Here is a 20,197-nt window from a genome sequence, read left to right on the forward strand (position 1 = left end):
AGAATAGCCATTATGCTAAGAGTTTTAATTAATCAGCTTGGCTATTAATTAAGGAGCCTGACTTTTCTCTGTGAAGAACGACTCTCCATTCAATTAAAAGGACAGCAGTTACAAATCTACCAAGAGTTGTGTTTCTGCCTGGTATCGAGCCAGGGACCTTTCGCGTGTGAGGCAAACGTGATAACCACTACACTACAGAAACCCTACAGCAGTGGCCGTTCAGGATCAGCCCAGCATTTCCTCCTTTTTGGTGCCTGCAAGGCATAGTTTAAAAACTGGCTTGAATTGTCTTCTCCCCGTTAGGACGCAAAATTCAATCCCACCAAGCAATGTTTTCTTGTTTCATTGCCTTTGAGAGACAGAATGTTACTCCCTAGGAATAATATGAAGAGCTTTACCGGATCACTGTAGGCTTATTCATCGGCATGGAAAGCAGTCCCTAGTGCACAAATTCTGCATCATTAACATTGCTTTGCATAGATTTTAATTGTCAGGAGACTATAAGGATGTTACTTTTAAGAATTAGCTAAGTAGCATAACTTATCTCTGTTAGGAGATCAAATACAGATGCACTCGTGGAGTTTCTGTTTTGTTTAATTTTGTTTGAAATACATAGATTAGCACACCCATCATGCTACAATGAGTTTTACATCATCCCTGTGACAATTGAAATCAGCCTTAAACACAGCTCCTAAAGCACAGTCCTTGCATCACCGGAGGACAAGCCTGCTGCATATATTGACTTTCTCGGTTTGCAAATGGAGACAGTGATGGGATATTTTTTTCCAACAGAGAAGCTACTCTTTATGTCCATACTAAGATGCTAGTAATCTTCTGATCTTGAAATTTCCATTTTGCACAATGTAGAACCAAGTTGCAGACGAAGAGGTTAGGGATTTCACATGCGTTATAGTGCCGGAGTTTGGAGTACAGGACTTGGAGAACTCAATTGAAGTAACTAGGGAGTTCAGAAAATCATTTCCCTCTGCTGCAAGAAGGCCATTCGATTCCCTGGTGTCTACTTCAAATAGAAGACACAGAAACCAAAGAACCAGCTAATGTTTCTGCTCAGCTTCAATTCAAGGTCCTTTCACACATAATGCAAACGTGATGACCAATTGACTACAGACACCATGCAAAAATGCCTTGATGCAGTATGGTATCGCTGCAATTTCAGATCAATTATTTCACCAGCTCATCCCCAAAACTGAAAATGTGTGCAAATTATTTAGGAGAAAGAATGAACATCATTTATGCCAAAACCTTTCATATTTGGAAGTTCACAAATAGCTGCCATTTTATGCAAATTTCGTGGGTATGTTGGATGGCCTAAAATGCGTTTCATGAGCAGACGTACCTAAAATTCAAATGGTTCACAATTGTAATTTTCAGAAATATCTGATTCAAACTGTCAGAAAAAAAATGCTGTTTAGCTGAAAGGGAACCCTCTAGTCCGACCTACACATCAGTCCAAACTGGTGGTCCTGGAAAATTGTAGGTTCTGTTCTTGCTTTCTAAACCTATGTAGCAGGGCCGTGTGAGCTCTTCACTGCTTAAGGCCATAAAAACCGAAGATCTCTTTCATTGCAGTCCCAATAGTTGTCCTCAGAACCTCACTCCTCTCAATTCTACCTTGAAGTCATGAACAGTATTGCCTTCTTTTACCATTTTGAGTGCAGTTAAAAAGCAGCTCAGCTGCAGTTCCATGATGCTGAGTTTAAGTTGATTTCCCTGTGCAGTTCTTTAGCCTCGCCTGCCCATGCTTCCCTTTGTTCCAACCATTTTATACAGTAAACACCAAAAATGGATGAAAGAGAAATGCTTCTGCACAGTATGGAAGCTGGGACATGTGACCTGGAAAGCAAATGCAATGACCACTACTCTAGACAAATCAAGAGAGTTCAAGATCTATATCAATCAATAATGATCCCCCAAAAAGGTCTTTTAATCAACAGGATTTATGACAAAATGATGTTGCGATTAGACAAGGAGCTTGGTGCCTCAGTCTGAGGACCTAAAGGGCAAACCGCACAAAGAGTCTCCCACTTGATACACTGCTTACAAAAAGCACGTGCCCAACTACTGTGCTATCAAGAGGGATGTTTCTGCCAGGTATGGAACAGAGGACCTTTCTCGTGTCAGGCGAACATGCTGAGCACTACACTACAGAAACCACTTTAAAATGCTTCTTTGCCTCTCCAGCTTTTGCTCATTTTTGGGGCTTGAAAATCATAGCTTTAAATCTAGCTAAGCAGTATGACTTCTCAAGCATTAGGATGAAAATTCAGACAACCCCACCAAAGTTCTCTTGTTTCCTACCCTTCGAGAAACAGACTGTTGCTAACTAGGCATAATATGAAGAGTTTTACTTTATCTCTGTACTTCTCTCATTGGCATTTAGAGCATAACCTATTGCACAAATTGTGTATGCTTGATATTGCCTTGCAAGGATTTGTTCTTTGCCATAGACTTGATGAAAGTAACTTTTAAATTTCAGCTAATTAGCATAACCTCTGTTAGGAAACAAAATGAGAACACACTCACTAAAGTTTATGCTTGAAAGACTTGAATTAGAATAGCCATTATGCTAAGAGTTTTAATTAATCAGCTTGGCTATTAATTAAGGAGCCTGACTTTTCTCTGTGAAGAACGACTCTCCATTCAATTAAAAGGACAGCAGTTACAAATCTACCAAGAGTTGTGTTTCTGCCTGGTATCGAGCCAGGGACCTTTCGCGTGTGAGGCAAACGTGATAACCACTACACTACAGAAACCCTACAGCAGTGGCCGTTCAGGATCAGCCCAGCATTTCCTCCTTTTTGGTGCCTGCAAGGCATAGTTTAAAAACTGGCTTGAATTGTCTTCTCCCCGTTAGGACGCAAAATTCAATCCCACCAAGCAATGTTTTCTTGTTTCATTGCCTTTGAGAGACAGAATGTTACTCCCTAGGAATAATATGAAGAGCTTTACCGGATCACTGTAGGCTTATTCATCGGCATGGAAAGCAGTCCCTAGTGCACAAATTCTGCATCATTAACATTGCTTTGCATAGATTTTAATTGTCAGGAGACTATAAGGATGTTACTTTTAAGAATTAGCTAAGTAGCATAACTTATCTCTGTTAGGAGATCAAATACAGATGCACTCGTGGAGTTTCTGTTTTGTTTAATTTTGTTTGAAATACATGGATTAGCACACCCATCATGCTACAATGAGTTTTACATCATCCCTGTGACAATTGAAATCAGCCTTAAACACAGCTCCTAAAGCACAGTCCTTGCATCACCGGAGGACAAGCCTGCTGCATATATTGACTTTCTCGGTTTGCAAATGGAGACAGTGATGGGATATTTTTTTCCAACAGAGAAGCTACTCTTTATGTCCATACTAAGATGCTAGTAATCTTCTGATCTTGAAATTTCCATTTTGCACAATGTAGAACCAAGTTGCAGACGAAGAGGTTAGGGATTTCACATGCGTTATAGTGCCGGAGTTTGGAGTACAGGACTTGGAGAACTCAATTGAAGTAACTATGGAGTTCAGAAAATCATTTCCCTTTGCTGCAAGAAGGCCATTCGATTCCCTGGTGTCTACTTCAAATAGAAGACACAGAAACCAAAGAACCAGCTAATGTTTCTGCTCAGCTTCAATTCAAGGTCCTTTCACACATAATGCAAACGTGATGACCAATTCACTACAGACACCATGCAAAAATGCCTTGATGCAGTATGGTATCACTGCAATTTCAGATCAATTTTTTCACCAGCTCATCCCCAAAACTGAAAATGTGTGCAAATTATTTAGGAGAAAGAATGAACATCATTTATGCCAAAACCTTTCATATTTGGAAGTTCACAAATAGCTGCCATTTTATGCAAATTTCGTGGGTATGTTGGATGGCCTAAAATGCGTTTCATGAGCAGACGTACCTAAAATTCAAATGGTTCACAATTGTAATTTTCAGAAATATCTGATTCAAACTGTCAGAAAAAAAATGCTGTTTAGCTGAAAGGGAACCCTCTAGTCCGACCTACACATCAGTCCAAACTGGTGGTCCTGGAAAATTGTAGGTTCTGTTCTTGCTTTCTAAACCTATGTAGCAGGGCCGTGTGAGCTCTTCACTGCTTAAGGCCATAAAAACCGAAGATCTCTTTCATTGCAGTCCCAATAGTTGTCCTCAGAACCTCACTCCTCTCAATTCTACCTTGAAGTCATGAACAGTATTGCCTTCTTTTACCATTTTGAGTGCAGTTAAAAAGCAGCTCAGCTGCAGTTCCATGATGCTGAGTTTAAGTTGATTTCCCTGTGCAGTTCTTTAGCCTCGCCTGCCCATGCTTCCCTTTGTTCCAACCATTTTATACAGTAAACACCAAAAATGGATGAAAGAGAAATGCTTCTGCACAGTATGGAAGCTGGGACATGTGACCTGGAAAGCAAATGCAATGACCACTACTCTAGACAAATCAAGAGAGTTCAAGATCTATATCAATCAATAATGATCCCCCAAAAAGGTCTTTTAGTCAACAGGATTTATGACAAAATGATGTTGCGATTAGACAAGGAGCTTGGTGCCTCAGTCTGAGGACCTAAAGGGCAAACCGCACAAAGAGTCTCCCACTTGATACACTGCTTACAAAAAGCACGTGCCCAACTACTGTGCTATCAAGAGGGATGTTTCTGCCAGGTATGGAACAGAGGACCTTTCTCGTGTCAGGCGAACATGCTGAGCACTACACTACAGAAACCACTTTAAAATGCTTCTTTGCCTCTCCAGCTTTTGCTCATTTTTGGGGCTTGAAAATCATAGCTTTAAATCTAGCTAAGCAGTATGACTTCTCAAGCATTAGGATGAAAATTCAGACAACCCCACCAAAGTTCTCTTGTTTCCTACCCTTCGAGAAACAGACTGTTGCTAACTAGGCAAAATATGAAGAGTTTTACTTTATCTCTGTAGTTCTCTCATTGGCATTTAGAGCATAACCTATTGCACAAATTGTGTATGCTTGATATTGCCTTGCAAGGATTTGTTATTTGCCATAGACTTGATGAAAGTAACTTTTAAATTTCAGCTAATTAGCATAACCTCTGTTAGGAAACAAAATGAGAACACACTCACTAAAGTTTATGCTTGAAAGACTTGAATTAGAATAGCCATTATGCTAAGAGTTTTAATTAATCAGCTTGGCTATTAATTAAGGAGCCTTACTTTTCTCTGTGAAGAACGGCTCTCCATTCAATTAAAAGGACAGCAGTTACACATCTACCAAGAGTTGTGTTTCTGCCTGGTATCGAGCCAGGGACCTTTCGAGTGTGAGGCCAACGTGATAACCACTACACTACAGAAACCCTACAGCACTGGCCGTTCAGGATCAGCCCAGCATTTCCTCCTTTTTGGTGCCTGCAAGGCATAGTTTAAAAACTGGCTTGAATTGTCTTCTCCCCGTTAGGACGCAAAATTCAATCCCACCAAGCAATGTTTTCTTGTTTCATTGCCTTTGAGAGACAGAATGTTACTCCCTAGGAATAATATGAAGAGTTTTACCGGACCACTGTAGGCTTATTCATCGGCATGGAAAGCAGTCCCTAGTGCACAAATTCTGCATCATTAACATTGCTTTGCATAGATTTTAATTGTCTGGAGACTATAAGGATGTTACTTTTAAGAATTAGCTAAGTAGCATAACTTATCTCTGTTAGGAGATCAAATACAGATGCACTCGTGGAGTTTCTGTTTTGTTTAATTTTGTTTGAAATACATGGATTAGCACACCCCATCATGCTACAATGAGTTTTACATCATCCCTGTGACAATTGAAATCAGCCTTAAACACAGTTCCTAAAGCACAGTCCTTGCATCACCGGAGGACAAGCCTGCTGCATATATTGACTTTCTCGGTTTGCAAATGGAGACAGTGATGGGATATTTTTTTCCAACAGAGAAGCTACTCTTTATGTCCATACTAAGATGCTAGTAATCTTCTGATCTTGAAATTTCCATTTTGCACAATGTAGAACCAAGTTGCAGACGAAGAGGTTAGGGATTTCACATGCGTTATAGTGCCGGAGTTTGGAGTACAGGACTTGGAGAACTCAATTGAAGTAACTATGGAGTTCAGAAAATCATTTCCCTCTGCTGCAAGAAGGCCATTCGATTCCCTGGTGTCTACTTCAAATAGAAGACACAGAAACCAAAGAACCAGCTAATGTTTCTGCTCAGCTTCAATTCAAGGTCCTTTCACACATAATGCAAACGTGATGACCAATTCACTACAGACACCATGCAAAAATGCCTTGATGCAGTATGGTATCACTGCAATTTCAGATCAATTTTTTCACCAGCTCATCCCCAAAACTGAAAATGTGTGCAAATTATTTAGGAGAAAGAATGAACATCATTTATGCCAAAACCTTTCATATTTGGAAGTTCACAAATAGCTGCCATTTTATGCAAATTTCGTGGGTATGTTGGATGGCCTAAAATGCGTTTCATGAGCAGACGTACCTAAAATTCAAATGGTTCACAATTGTAATTTTCAGAAATATCTGATTCAAACTGTCAGAAAAAAAATGCTGTTTAGCTGAAAGGGAACCCTCTAGTCCGACCTACACATCAGTCCAAACTGGTGGTCCTGGAAAATTGTAGGTTCTGTTCTTGCTTTCTAAACCTATGTAGCAGGGCCGTGTGAGCTCTTCACTGCTTAAGGCCATAAAAACCGAAGATCTCTTTCATTGCAGTCCCAATAGTTGTCCTCAGAACCTCACTCCTCTCAATTCTACCTTGAAGTCATGAACAGTATTGCCTTCTTTTACCATTTTGAGTGCAGTTAAAAAGCAGCTCAGCTGCAGTTCCATGATGCTGAGTTTAAGTTGATTTCCCTGTGCAGTTCTTTAGCCTCGCCTGCCCATGCTTCCCTTTGTTCCAACCATTTTATACAGTAAACACCAAAAATGGATGAAAGAGAAATGCTTCTGCACAGTATGGAAGCTGGGACATGTGACCTGGAAAGCAAATGCAATGACCACTACTCTAGACAAATCAAGAGAGTTCAAGATCTATATCAATCAATAATGATCCCCCAAAAAGGTCTTTTAGTCAACAGGATTTATGACAAAATCATGTTGCGATTAGACAAGGAGCTTGGTGCCTCAGTCTGAGGACCTAAAGGGCAAACCGCACAAAGAGTCTCCCACTTGATACACTGCTTACAAAAAGCACGTGCCCAACTACTGTGCTATCAAGAGGGATGTTTCTGCCAGGTATGGAACAGAGGACCTTTCTCGTGTCAGGCGAACATGCTGAGCACTACACTACAGAAACCACTTTAAAATGCTTCTTTGCCTCTCCAGCTTTTGCTCATTTTTGGGGCTTGAAAATCATAGCTTTAAATCTAGCTAAGCAGTATGACTTCTCAAGCATTAGGATGAAAATTCAGACAACCCCACCAAAGTTCTCTTGTTTCCTACCCTTCGAGAAACAGACTGTTGCTAACTAGGCAAAATATGAAGAGTTTTACTTTATCTCTGTAGTTCTCTCATTGGCATTTAGAGCATAACCTATTGCACAAATTGTGTATGCTTGATATTGCCTTGCAAGGATTTGTTATTTGCCATAGACTTGATGAAAGTAACTTTTAAATTTCAGCTAATTAGCATAACCTCTGTTAGGAAACAAAATGAGAACACACTCACTAAAGTTTATGCTTGAAAGACTTGAATTAGAATAGCCATTATGCTAAGAGTTTTAATTAATCAGCTTGGCTATTAATTAAGGAGCCTTACTTTTCTCTGTGAAGAACGGCTCTCCATTCAATTAAAAGGACAGCAGTTACACATCTACCAAGAGTTGTGTTTCTGCCTGGTATCGAGCCAGGGACCTTTCGAGTGTGAGGCCAACGTGATAACCACTACACTACAGAAACCCTACAGCACTGGCCGTTCAGGATCAGCCCAGCATTTCCTCCTTTTTGGTGCCTGCAAGGCATAGTTTAAAAACTGGCTTGAATTGTCTTCTCCCCGTTAGGACGCAAAATTCAATCCCACCAAGCAATGTTTTCTTGTTTCATTGCCTTTGAGAGACAGAATGTTACTCCCTAGGAATAATATGAAGAGCTTTACCGGATCACTGTAGGCTTATTCATCGGCATGGAAAGCAGTCCCTAGTGCACAAATTCTGCATCATTAACATTGCTTTGCATAGATTTTAATTGTCAGGAGACTATAAGGATGTTACTTTTAAGAATTAGCTAAGTAGCATAACTTATCTCTGTTAGGAGATCAAATACAGATGCACTCGTGGAGTTTCTGTTTTGTTTAATTTTGTTTGAAATACATGGATTAGCACACCCATCATGCTACAATGAGTTTTACATCATCCCTGTGACAATTGAAATCAGCCTTAAACACAGCTCCTAAAGCACAGTCCTTGCATCACCGGAGGACAAGCCTGCTGCATATATTGACTTTCTCGGTTTGCAAATGGAGACAGTGATGGGATATTTTTTTCCAACAGAGAAGCTACTCTTTATGTCCATACTAAGATGCTAGTAATCTTCTGATCTTGAAATTTCCATTTTGCACAATGTAGAACCAAGTTGCAGACGAAGAGGTTAGGGATTTCACATGCGTTATAGTGCCGGAGTTTGGAGTACAGGACTTGGAGAACTCAATTGAAGTAACTAGGGAGTTCAGAAAATCATTTCCCTCTGCTGCAAGAAGGCCATTCGATTCCCTGGTGTCTACTTCAAATAGAAGACACAGAAACCAAAGAACCAGCTAATGTTTCTGCTCAGCTTCAATTCAAGGTCCTTTCACACATAATGCAAACGTGATGACCAATTCACTACAGACACCATGCAAAAATGCCTTGATGCAGTATGGTATCACTGCAATTTCAGATCAATTTTTTCACCAGCTCATCACCAAAACTGAAAATGTGTGCAAATTATTTAGGAGAAAGAATGAACATCATTTATGCCAAAACCTTTCATATTTGGAAGTTCACAAATAGCTGCCATTTTATGCAAATTTCGTGGGTATGTTGGATGGCCTAAAATGCGTTTCATGAGCAGACGTACCTAAAATTCAAATGGTTCACAATTGTAATTTTCAGAAATATCTGATTCAAACTTTCAGAAAAAAAATGCTGTTTAGCTGAAAGGGAACCCTCTAGTCCGACCTACATATCAGTCCAAACTGGTGGTCCTGGAAAATTGTAGGTTCTGTTCTTGCTTTCTAAACCTATGTAGCAGGGCCGTGTGAGCTCTTCACTGCTTAAGGCCATAAAAACCGAAGATCTCTTTCATTGCAGTCCCAATAGTTGTCCTCAGAACCTCACTCCTCTCAATTCTACCTTGAAGTCATGAACAGTATTGCCTTCTTTTACCATTTTGAGTGCAGTTAAAAAGCAGCTCAGCTGCAGTTCCATGATGCTGAGTTTAAGTTGATTTCCCTGTGCAGTTCTTTAGCCTCGCCTGCCCATGCTTCCCTTTGTTCCAACCATTTTATACAGTAAACACCAAAAATGGATGAAAGAGAAATGCTTCTGCACAGTATGGAAGCTGGGACATGTGACCTGGAAAGCAAATGCAATGACCACTACTCTAGACAAATCAAGAGAGTTCAAGATCTATATCAATCAATAATGATCCCCCAAAAAGGTCTTTTAGTCAACAGGATTTAAGACAAAATGATGTTGCGATTAGACAAGGAGCTTGGTGCCTCAGTCTGAGGACCTAAAGGGCAAACCGCACAAAGAGTCTCCCACTTGATACACTGCTTACAAAAAGCACGTGCCCAACTACTGTGCTATCAAGAGGGATGTTTCTGCCAGGTATGGAACAGAGGACCTTTCTCGTGTCAGGCGAACATGCTGAGCACTACACTACAGAAACCACTTTAAAATGCTTCTTTGCCTCTCCAGCTTTTGCTCATTTTTGGGGCTTGAAAATCATAGCTTTAAATCTAGCTAAGCAGTATGACTTCTCAAGCATTAGGATGAAAATTCAGACAACCCCACCAAAGTTCTCTTGTTTCCTACCCTTCGAGAAACAGACTGTTGCTAACTAGGCATAATATGAAGAGTTTTACTTTATCTCTGTAGTTCTCTCATTGGCATTTAGAGCATAACCTATTGCACAAATTGTGTATGCTTGATATTGCCTTGCAAGGATTTGTTATTTGCCATAGACTTGATGAAAGTAACTTTTAAATTTCAGCTAATTAGCATAACCTCTGTTAGGAAACAAAATGAGAACACACTCACTAAAGTTTATGCTTGAAAGACTTGAATTAGAATAGCCATTATGCTAAGAGTTTTAATTAATCAGCTTGGCTATTAATTAAGGAGCCTGACTTTTCTCTGTGAAGAACGGCTCTCCATTCAATTAAAAGGACAGCAGTTACACATCTACCAAGAGTTGTGTTTCTGCCTGGTATCGAGCCAGGGACCTTTCGAGTGTGAGGCCAACGTGATAACCACTACACTACAGAAACCCTACAGCACTGGCCGTTCAGGATCAGCCCAGCATTTCCTCCTTTTTGGTGCCTGCAAGGCATAGTTTAAAAACTGGCTTGAATTGTCTTCTCCCCGTTAGGACGCAAAATTCAATCCCACCAAGCAATGTTTTCTTGTTTCATTGCCTTTGAGAGACAGAATGTTACTCCCTAGGAATAATATGAAGAGCTTTACCGGATCACTGTAGGCTTATTCATCGGCATGGAAAGCAGTCCCTAGTGCACAAATTCTGCATCATTAACATTGCTTTGCATAGATTTTAATTGTCAGGAGACTATAAGGATGTTACTTTTAAGAATTAGCTAAGTAGCATAACTTATCTCTGTTAGGAGATCAAATACAGATGCACTCGTTGAGTTTCTGTTTTGTTTAATTTTGTTTGAAATACATGGATTAGCACACCCATCATGCTACAATGAGTTTTACATCATCCCTGTGACAATTGAAATCAGCCTTAAACACAGCTCCTAAAGCACAGTCCTTGCATCACCGGAGGACAAGCCTGCTGCATATATTGACTTTCTCGGTTTGCAAATGGAGACAGTGATGGGATATTTTTTTCCAACAGAGAAGCTACTCTTTATGTCCATACTAAGATGCTAGTAATCTTCTGATCTTGAAATTTCCATTTTGCACAATGTAGAACCAAGTTGCAGACGAAGAGGTTAGGGATTTCACATGCGTTATAGTGCCGGAGTTTGGAGTACAGGACTTGGAGAACTCAATTGAAGTAACTATGGAGTTCAGAAAATCATTTCCCTCTGCTGCAAGAAGGCCATTCGATTCCCTGGTGTCTACTTCAAATAGAAGACACAGAAACCAAAGAACCAGCTAATGTTTCTGCTCAGCTTCAATTCAAGGTCCTTTCACACATAATGCAAACGTGATGACCAATTCACTACAGACACCATGCAAAAATGCCTTGATGCAGTATGGTATCACTGCAATTTCAGATCAATTTTTTCACCAGCTCATCACCAAAACTGAAAATGTGTGCAAATTATTTAGGAGAAAGAATGAACATCATTTATGCCAAAACCTTTCATATTTGGAAGTTCACAAATAGCTGCCATTTTATGCAAATTTCGTGGGTATGTTGGATGGCCTAAAATGCGTTTCATGAGCAGACGTACCTAAAATTCAAATGGTTCACAATTGTAATTTTCAGAAATATCTGATTCAAACTGTCAGAAAAAAAATGCTGTTTAGCTGAAAGGGAACCCTCTAGTCCGACCTACACATCAGTCCAAACTGGTGGTCCTGGAAAATTGTAGGTTCTGTTCTTGCTTTCTAAACCTATGTTGCAGGGCCGTGTGAGCTCTTCACTGCTTAAGGCCATAAAAACCGAAGATCTCTTTCATTGCAGTCCCAATAGTTGTCCTCAGAACCTCACTCCTCTCAATTCTACCTTGAAGTCATGAACAGTATTGCCTTCTTTTACCATTTTGAGTGCAGTTAAAAAGCAGCTCAGCTGCAGTTCCATGATGCTGAGTTTAAGTTGATTTCCCTGTGCAGTTCTTTAGCCTCGCCTGCCCATGCTTCCCTTTGTTCCAACCATTTTATACAGTAAACACCAAAAATGGATGAAAGAGAAATGCTTCTGCACAGTATGGAAGCTGAGACATGTGACCTGGAAAGCAAATGCAATGACCACTACTCTAGACAAATCAAGAGAGTTCAAGATCTATATCAATCAATAATGATCCCCCAAAAAGGTCTTTTAGTCAACAGGATTTATGACAAAATGATGTTGCGATTAGACAAGGAGCTTGGTGCCTCAGTCTGAGGACCTAACGGGCAAACCGCACAAAGAGTCTCCCACTTGATACACTGCTTACAAAAAGCACGTGCCCAACTACTGTGCTATCAAGAGGGATGTTTCTGCCAGGTATGGAACAGAGGACCTTTCTCGTGTCAGGCGAACATGCTGAGCACTACACTACAGAAACCACTTTAAAATGCTTCTTTGCCTCTCCAGCTTTTGCTCATTTTTGGGGCTTGAAAATCATAGCTTTAAATCTAGCTAAGCAGTATGACTTCTCAAGCATTAGGATGAAAATTCAGACAACCCCACTAAAGTTCTCTTGTTTCCTACCCTTCGAGAAACAGACTGTTGCTAACTAGGCATAATATGAAGAGTTTTACTTTATCTCTGTAGTTCTCTCATTGGCATTTAGAGCATAACCTATTGCACAAATTGTGTATGCTTGATATTGCCTTGCAAGGATTTGTTCTTTGCCATAGACTTGATGAAAGTAACTTTTAAATTTCAGCTAATTAGCATAACCTCTGTTAGGAAACAAAATGAGAACACACTCACTAAAGTTTATGCTTCAAAGACTTGAATTAGAATACCCATTATGCTAAGAGTTTTAATTAATCAGCTTGGCTATTAATTAAGGAGCCTGACTTTTCTCTGTGAAGAACGACTCTCCATTCAATTAAAAGGACAGCAGTTACAAATCTACCAAGAGTTGTGTTTCTGGCTGGTATCGAGCCAGGGACCTTTCGCGTGTGAAACAAACGTGATAACCACTACACTACAGAAACCCTACAGCAGTGGCCGTTCAGGATCAGCCCAGCATTTCCTCCTTTTTGGTGCCTGCAAGGCATAGTTTAAAAACTGGCTTGAATTGTCTTCTCCCCGTTAGGACGCAAAATTCAATCCCACCAAGCAATGTTTTCTTGTTTCATTGCCTTTGAGAGACAGAATGTTACTCCCTAGGAATAATATGAAGAGCTTTACCGCATCACTGTAGGCTTATTCATCGGCATGGAAAGCAGTCCCTAGTGCACAAATTCTGCATCATTAACATTGCTTTGCATAGATTTTAATTGTCAGGAGACTATAAGGATGTTACTTTTAAGAATTAGCTAAGTAGCATAACTTATCTCTGTTAGGAGATCAAATACAGATGCACTCGTGGAGTTTCTGTTTTGTTTCATTTTGTTTGAAATACATGGATTAGCACACCCATCATGCTACAATGAGTTTTACATCATCCCTGTGACAATTGAAATCAGCCTTAAACACAGCTCCTAAAGCACAGTCCTTGCATCACCGGAGGACAAGCCTGCTGCATATATTGACTTTCTCGGTTTGCAAATGGAGACAGTGATGGGATATTTTTTTCCAACAGAGAAGCTACTCTTTATGTCCATACTAAGATGCTAGTAATCTTCTGATCTTGAAATTTCCATTTTGCACAATGTAGAACCAAGTTGCAGACGAAGAGGTTAGGGATTTCACATGCGTTATAGTGCCGGAGTTTGGAGTACAGGACTTGGAGAACTCAATTGAAGTAACTATGGAGTTCAGAAAATCATTTCCCTCTGCTGCAAGAAGGCCATTCGATTCCCTGGTGTCTACTTCAAATAGAAGACACAGAAACAAAAGAACCAGCTAATGTTTCTGCTCAGCTTCAATTCAAGGTCCTTTCACACATAATGCAAACGTGATGACCAATTCACTACAGACACCATGCAAAAATGCCTTGATGCAGTATGGTATCACTGCAATTTCAGATCAATTTTTTCACCAGCTCATCCCCAAAACTGAAAATGTGTGCAAATTATTTAGGAGAAAGAATGAACATCATTTATGCCAAAACCTTTCATATTTGGAAGTTCACAAATAGCTGCCATTTTATGCAAATTTCGTGGGTATGTTGGATGGCCTAAAATGCGTTTCATGAGCAGACGTACCTAAAATTCAAATGGTTCACAATTGTAATTTTCAGAAATATCTGATTCAAACTGTCAGAAAAAAAATGCTGTTTAGCTGAAAGGGAACCCTCTAGTCCGACCTACACATCAGTCCAAACTGGTGGTCCTGGAAAATTGTAGGTTCTGTTCTTGCTTTCTAAACCTATGTAGCAGGGCCGTGTGAGCTCTTCACTGCTTAAGGCCATAAAAACCGAAGATCTCTTTCATTGCAGTCCCAATAGTTGTCCTCAGAACCTCACTCCTCTCAATTCTACCTTGAAGTCATGAACAGTATTGCCTTCTTTTACCATTTTGAGTGCAGTTAAAAAGCAGCTCAGCTGCAGTTCCATGATGCTGAGTTTAAGTTGATTTCCCTGTGCAGTTCTTTAGCCTCGCCTGCCCATGCTTCCCTTTGTTCCAACCATTTTATACAGTAAACACCAAAAATGGATGAAAGAGAAATGCTTCTGCACAGTATGGAAGCTGGGACATGTGACCTGGAAAGCAAATGCAATGACCACTACTCTAGACAAATCAAGAGAGTTCAAGATCTATATCAATCAATAATGATCCCCCAAAAAGGTCTTTTAGTCAACAGGATTTATGACAAAATGATGTTGCGATTAGACAAGGAGCTTGGTGCCTCAGTCTGAGGACCTAAAGGGCAAACCGCACAAAGAGTCTCCCACTTGATACACTGCTTACAAAAAGCACGTGCCCAACTACTGTGCTATCAAGAGGGATGTTTCTGCCAGGTATGGAACAGAGGACCTTTCTCGTGTCAGGCGAACATGCTGAGCACTACACTACAGAAACCACTTTAAAATGCTTCTTTGCCTCTCCAGCTTTTGCTCATTTTTGGGGCTTGAAAATCATAGCTTTAAATCTAGCTAAGCAGTATGACTTCTCAAGCATTAGGATGAAAATTCAGACATCCCCACCAAAGTTCTCTTGTTTCCTACCCTTCGAGAAACAGACTGTTGCTAACTAGGCATAATATGAAGAGTTTTACTTTATCTCTGTAGTTCTCTCATTGGCATTTAGAGCATAACCTATTGCACAAATTGTGTATGCTTGATATTGCCTTGCAAGGATTTGTTCTTTGCCATAGACTTGATGAAAGTAACTTTTAAATTTCAGCTTATTAGCATAAACTCTGTTAGGAAACAAAATGAGAACACACTCACTAAAGTTTATGCTTGAAAGACTTGAATTAGAATACCCATTATGCTAAGAGTTTTAATTAATCAGCTTGGCTATTAATTAAGGAGCCTGACTTTTCTCTGTGAAGAACGACTCTCCATTCAATTAAAAGGACAGCAGTTACAAATCTACCAAGAGTTGTATATCTGCCTGGTATCGAGCCAGGGACCTTTCGCGTGTGAGGCCAACGTGATAACCACTACACTACAGAAACCCTATTGCACTAGCCCTTCAGGATCAGCCCAGCATTTCCTCCTTTTTGGTGCCTGCAACGCATAGTTTAAAAACTGGCTTGAATTGTCTTCTCCCCGTTAGGAGGCAAAATTCAATCCCACCAAGCAATGTTTTCTTGTGTCATTGCCTTTGAGAGACAGAATGTTACTCCCTAGGAATAATATGAAGAGCTTTACCGGATCACTGTAGGCTTATTCATCGGCATGGAAAGCAATCCCTAGTGCACAAATTCTGCATCATTAACATTGCTTTGCATAGATTTTAATTGTCAGGAGACTATAAGGATGTTACTTTTAAGAATTAGCTAAGTAGCATAACTTATCTCTGTTAGGAGATCAAATACAGATGCACTCGTGGAGTTTCTGTTTTGTTTCATTTTGTTTGAAATACATGGATTAGCACACCCATCATGCTACAATGAGTTTTACATCATCCCTGTGACAATTGAAATCAGCCTTAAACACAGCTCCTAAAGCACAGTCCTTGCATCACCGGAGGACAAGCCTGCTGCATATATTGACTTTCTCGGTTTGCAAATGGAGACAGTGATGGGATATTTTTTTCCAACAGAGAAGCTACTCTTTATGTCCATACTAAGATGCTAGTAATCTTCTGATCTTGAAATTTCCATTTTGCACAATGTAGAACCAAGTTGCAGACGAAGAGGTTAGGGATTTCACATGCGTTATAGTGCCGGAGTTTGGAGTACAGGACTTGGAGAACTCAATTGAAGTAACTATGGAGTTCAGAAAATCATTTCCCTCTGCTGCAAGAAGGCCATTCGATTCCCTGGTGTCTACTTCAAATAGAAGACACAGAAACAAAAGAACCAGCTAATGTTTCTGCTCAGCTTCAATTCAAGGTCCTTTCACACATAATGCAAACGTGATGACCAATTCACTACAGACACCATGCAAAAATGCCTTGATGCAGTATGGTATCACTGCAATTTCAGATCAATTTTTTCACCAGCTCATCCCCAAAACTGAAAATGTGTGCAAATTATTTAGGAGAAAGAATGAACATCATTTATGCCAAAACCTTTCATATTTGGAAGTTCACAAATAGCTGCCATTTTATGCAAATTTCGTGGGTATGTTGGATGGCCTAAAATGCGTTTCATGAGCAGACGTACCTAAAATTCAAATGGTTCACAATTGTAATTTTCAGAAATATCTGATTCAAACTGTCAGAAAAAAAATGCTGTTTAGCTGAAAGGGAACCCTCTAGTCCGACCTACACATCAGTCCAAACTGGTGGTCCTGGAAAATTGTAGGTTCTGTTCTTGCTTTCTAAACCTATGTAGCAGGGCCGTGTGAGCTCTTCACTGCTTAAGGCCATAAAAACCGAAGATCTCTTTCATTGCAGTCCCAATAGTTGTCCTCAGAACCTCACTCCTCTCAATTCTACCTTGAAGTCATGAACAGTATTGCCTTCTTTTACCATTTTGAGTGCAGTTAAAAAGCAGCTCAGCTGCAGTTCCATGATGCTGAGTTTAAGTTGATTTCCCTGTGCAGTTCTTTAGCCTCGCCTGCCCATGCTTCCCTTTGTTCCAACCATTTTATACAGTAAACACCAAAAATGGATGAAAGAGAAATGCTTCTGCACAGTATGGAAGCTGGGACATGTGACCTGGAAAGCAAATGCAATGACCACTACTCTAGACAAATCAAGAGAGTTCAAGATCTATATCAATCAATAATGATCCCCCAAAAAGGTCTTTTAGTCAACAGGATTTATGACAAAATGATGTTGCGATTAGACAAGGAGCTTGGTGCCTCAGTCTGAGGACCTAAAGGGCAAACCGCACAAAGAGTCTCCCACTTGATACACTGCTTACAAAAAGCACGTGCCCAACTACTGTGCTATCAAGAGGGATGTTTCTGCCAGGTATGGAACAGAGGACCTTTCTCGTGTCAGGCGAACATGCTGAGCACTACACTACAGAAACCACTTTAAAATGCTTCTTTGCCTCTCCAGCTTTTGCTCATTTTTGGGGCTTGAAAATCATAGCTTTAAATCTAGCTAAGCAGTATGACTTCTCAAGCATTAGGATGAAAATTCAGACAACCCCACCAAAGTTCTCTTGTTTCCTACCCTTCGAGAAACAGACTGTTGCTAACTAGGCATAATATGAAGAGTTTTACTTTATCTCTGTAGTTCTCTCATTGGCATTTAGAGCATAACCTATTGCACAAATTGTGTATGCTTGATATTGCCTTGCAAGGATTTGTTCTTTGCCATAGACTTGATGAAAGTAACTTTTAAATTTCAGCTAATTAGCATAACCTCTGTTAGGAAACAAAATGAGAACACACTCACTAAAGTTTATGCTTGAAAGACTTGAATTAGAATACCCATTATGCTAAGAGTTTTAATTAATCAGCTTGGCTATTAATTAAGGAGCCTGACTTTTCTCTGTGAAGAACGACTCTCCATTCAATTAAAAGGACAGCAGTTACAAATCTACCAAGAGTTGTGTTTCTGCCTGGTATCGAGCCAGGGACCTTTCGCGTGTGAGGCTAACGTGATAACCACTACACTACAGAAACCCTACTGCACTGGCCGTTCAGGATCAGCCCAGCATTTCCTCCTTTTTGGTGCCTGCAAGGCATAGTTTAAAAACTGGCTTGAATTGTCTTCTCCCCGTTAGGAGGCAAAATTCAATCCCACCAAGCAATGTTTTCTTGTTTCATTGCCTTTGAGAGACAGAATGTTACTCCCTAGGAATAATATGAAGAGCTTTACCGGATCACTGTAGGCTTATTCATCGGCATGGAAAGCAATCCCTAGTGCACAAATTCTGCATCATTAACATTGCTTTGCATAGATTTTAATTGTCAGGAGACTATAAGGATGTTACTTTTAAGAATTAGCTAAGTAGCATAACTTATCTCTGTTAGGAGATCAAATACAGATGCACTCGTGGAGTTTCTGTTTTGTTTCATTTTGTTTGAAATACATGGATTAGCACACCCATCATGCTACAATGAGTTTTACATCATCCCTGTGACAATTGAAATCAGCCTTAAACACAGCTCCTAAAGCACAGTCCTTGCATCACCGGAGGACAAGCCTGCTGCATATATTGACTTTCTCGGTTTGCAAATGGAGACAGTGATGGGATATTTTTTTCCAACAGAGAAGCTACTCTTTATGTCCATACTAAGATGCTAGTAATCTTCTGATCTTGAAATTTCCATTTTGCACAATGTAGAACCAAGTTGCAGACGAAGAGGTTAGGGATTTCACATGCGTTATAGTGCCGGAGTTTGGAGTACAGGACTTGGAGAACTCAATTGAAGTAACTAGGGAGTTCAGAAAATCATTTCCCTCTGCTGCAAGAAGGCCATTCGATTCCCTGGTGTCTACTTCAAATAGAAGACACAGAAACCAAAGAACCAGCTAATGTTTCTGCTCAGCTTCAATTCAAGGTCCTTTCACACATAATGCAAACGTGATGACCAATTCACTACAGACACCATGCAAAAATGCCTTGATGCAGTATGGTATCACTGCAATTTCAGATCAATTTTTTCACCAGCTCATCCCCAAAACTGAAAATGTGTGCAAATTATTTAGGAGAAAGAATGAACATCATTTATGCCAAAACCTTTCATATTTGGAAGTTCACAAATAGCTGCCATTTTATGCAAATTTCGTGGGTATGTCGGATGGCCTAAAATGCGTTTCATGAGCAGACGTACCTAAAATTCAAATGGTTCACAATTGTAATTTTCAGAAATATCTGATTCAAACTGTCAGAAAAAAAATGCTGTTTAGCTGAAAGGGAACCCTCTAGTCCGACCTACACATCAGTCCAAACTGGTGGTCCTGGAAAATTGTAGGTTCTGTTCTTGCTTTCTAAACCTATGTAGCAGGGCCGTGTGAGCTCTTCACTGCTTAAGGCCATAAAAACCGAAGATCTCTTTCATTGCAGTCCCAATAGTTGTCCTCAGAACCTCACTCCTCTCAATTCTACCTTGAAGTCATGAACAGTATTGCCTTCTTTTACCATTTTGAGTGCAGTTAAAAAGCAGCTCAGCTGCAGTTCCATGATGCTGAGTTTAAGTTGATTTCCCTGTGCAGTTCTTTAGCCTCGCCTGCCCATGCTTCCCTTTGTTCCAACCATTTTATACAGTAAACACCAAAAATGGATGAAAGAGAAATGCTTCTGCACAGTATGGAAGCTGGGACATGTGACCTGGAAAGCAAATGCAATGACCACTACTCTAGACAAATCAAGAGAGTTCAAGATCTATATCAATCAATAATGATCCCCCAAAAAGGTCTTTTAGTCAACAGGATTTATGCCAAAATGATGTTGCGATTAGACAAGGAGCTTGTTGCCTCAGTCTGAGGACCTAAAGGGCAAACCGCACAAAGAGTCTCCCACTTGATACACTGCTTACAAAAAGCACGTGCCCAACTACTGTGCTATCAAGAGGGATGTTTCTGCCAGGTATGGAACAGAGGACCTTTCTCGTGTCAGGCGAACATGCTGAGCACTACACTACAGAAACCACTTTAAAATGCTTCTTT

General features: G+C 40.1%; 1 protein-coding gene and 2 non-coding genes across 3 annotated transcripts in view; all 3 read right to left on the reverse strand.

Moving 5' to 3' along the window:
* The window catches only part of LOC145659971 (alpha-1-antitrypsin homolog), a 268,558-nt gene that overhangs the window by 105,221 nt on the left and 143,140 nt on the right, over window positions 1-20,197 (reverse strand). The gene's annotated exons all lie outside the window — the stretch shown is intronic.
* Window positions 130-202, reverse strand: trnav-cac (transfer RNA valine (anticodon CAC)). Its single transcript has one exon. It is a non-coding gene; the product is annotated as a tRNA-Val (tRNA).
* On the reverse strand, window positions 2,702-2,774 carry trnav-cac (transfer RNA valine (anticodon CAC)). Its single transcript has one exon. It is a non-coding gene; the product is annotated as a tRNA-Val (tRNA).

The sequence above is a fragment of the Electrophorus electricus genome, chromosome 2 (genome assembly GCF_041902795.1).
Source record: "Electrophorus electricus isolate QZ-2024a chromosome 2, ASM4190279v1, whole genome shotgun sequence".
NCBI lineage: Eukaryota > Metazoa > Chordata > Actinopteri > Gymnotiformes > Gymnotidae > Electrophorus > Electrophorus electricus.